This window comes from Pteropus alecto, unplaced genomic scaffold (assembly GCF_000325575.1).
Source record: "Pteropus alecto unplaced genomic scaffold, ASM32557v1 scaffold95, whole genome shotgun sequence".
Taxonomy (NCBI): Eukaryota; Metazoa; Chordata; class Mammalia; order Chiroptera; family Pteropodidae; genus Pteropus; species Pteropus alecto.
The window spans coordinates 12,157,085-12,159,630 of record NW_006441071.1 but is presented as its reverse complement, the minus strand read 5'-3'; positions in this window follow the sequence as shown (position 1 = coordinate 12,159,630).

Here is a 2,546-nt window from a genome sequence, read left to right as displayed (position 1 = left end):
TGGAAAAATGTGTTAGTGAATCCCAAGCATGTCCAATGGAGACAGCTCCCTGTCCCTCCAGCCTATGCATTCCTACCACCCACCAGGTCTACCCCTCGAGTGGCGAAGAATGCATCAGATTCACAAAGCTTGATGACATCAGCAATTAAAATTATTCCAGCCACCATCTCCCCTCTCTGCCTCGCCCTGATTCTATGGTTACTGATGGCCCAATTATAATTTGTCGTCTTATATTGACTTTCCTATGGGAATAGAATGTTCTGAAGCAATTTTGATCTGCATATTAATGGCAGTTTTTTTATTTCAGTAAAGTATTTTAGGAGTTTGATTAGCACAATCAGTTTTTAGTCTAATTCTGAGTATACAGAATAAATTTTCTGAACTTTTAAGATAAGATCTTGTTGATGCAAACAAACTGTTTTCCATAAGGGTGCTTGTACTGTTCATCAGCTGCCTCCTATAACATCTTGTCAATAACTGTGTATTCTCAACAGCAGAATCCTCTTAGGAGAAGTAAACTCAAAGAGAGTAGTAGGTTTTCTTCTCAGTTTTGTTTGTTCTATAAAAATAGAATTCCATGTTAAAACAGAACAGTTGCAAAAGTATTGAGGAAGCAACAAATGCCAGAGGAGGAATACAATCAGGCTGTTGGTCAAATCAAGCAGCTTCCCAATCTCTCAGTTCTCTTTGCTTTAAAATTCAAAAAAAATAAAATGCTCAACTTATAGGTAATTTAAATCAAAACAAAACTTAAGTAGCTCTTTTCAATCATTACATTGGCAAAAGCTTTTTAAATTATAACACATAATGCTCCAGAATATGTTGTTAAATTGATAGACTCATAAATTGTTAGTGGTCATATAAATCAGAACATACAATTTTTTGAAGTGTGATTTGTCTATAGGTAAGAGGCTATATGACTTGCCATATCATCTGTCCAAGTATACTTATGTAAATCAACTCTAAGGAGATAATCCAAAAATACAGAAAAAGCTAAAGACATGGGGTTGGGGGGCGGGGTATTGCAAATAAAAATATGTGATTTTTAAAAAGCTTTGCCATAACATTGAATGAAAAAAGCAAGGTACAAAATCTATATTTGCTTATGTTAATTTTAAGTTTAAAAAAATGCTTATATATGTAGCAAGAACCATGTCAAGGTTCATATTTTTACCCAAAAATACCATTCCAAGGATTTTTCTAAAGGAAATTCATAGACTAAAGTGAAATGTGTACTAATATGAAAACATACATTAATTACAGTATTATCTAGATGACCCTAAACTAGAAATAATCTGTCAAACAAAATGGAAGTCAGTCTTAGTGATTCGTGTTTGCATTAGAAACTATCTAGCCATAAAAAAATGACAGTTATAAAGGTTATATAGAAATATAAAATAATTGCTGTCATATAATTTTAAGTGAAAATAATAATTTCAATATATTGAGCACTTACTCTGAGCTCATCACTCTGCCACTCAATATATGGACATGCTCAGAGAAACTGGTGCGAAGGGAGGGTGTTATCCTCATTGTACAGGTGAGAAAATTAAGACAAAGTTGCTTAGTAATTTTCCCAAGTTCACACAGTAGAGCCAGGATTCAAACCTAAGCTAATTGATATCAAAGCCATTTCTCTGTCTCCAACATGCTATAAAAGCCCTAGACGCCTGAGAATAATAAGCAAAGGTGTGTGTGTGTGTGTGAGTGGGTGTGTGCGTGTGTGTGTGTGTGTGTGAGAGAGAGAGAGAGAGAGAGAGGGGTGGGAATCAGAGTGGGGCAATGATGTGGGTGGTCTTATAGTAATTATTTGCTTTCAGTTACAATGTTAATGCCAAGTAAATGAATGAATGAATGAATGAAATAAGAAGAAAAAAGTGAGAATGGGTCAAAAGGCTAGAAAGAAGTATACTAACATATTAATAGGGCTTTGTTAAAGTGCTGGGGTTGTGTATAATTTCCTTCTCTTCTCTATTTCCTAAGGTTTTTTGTAATGTATAGCACTTTTGTAAAACACGGATTTTAAGTGCTTGCTTCAGCAGCATATCTACTAAAATTGGAACGATTAGCATGACCTTTGCACAGGGATGACCACAAATTCATGAACCATTCTATATTAAAATATGTGTATGTATGTATACACACACACATATGTATGTGTATATATATATATGTTGTTTTAAATATTTGTCTTCTGTGATATGGAAACCAGAGCTCTGTAAAGCTTATTGATCAATGAAACACTCTAATGTTTTGAAACAGCAATGGTACTCCTGACAATACGAGTGTTACCAGGAATATGAATATCAGTCATTTCTTTAAAAACTTTTGGAGATTACTTCCACAGAATGCTTTTCTTTTTTACACATTTGGAAAGAAAATCTAAAAGCTCATGTTCCTTCTTTTTTTTCCTTCCTTCCTCTCCTTTGCTTTCTCATTGTAAAATTAGAGTGGCAGTAACAATCACTGTCTCTATTGATGTGATGAGACTTTCAGCAATTTTTATTTTCTTTATATTCTTCCTGTACTTGAAAAATTTTAAAAAA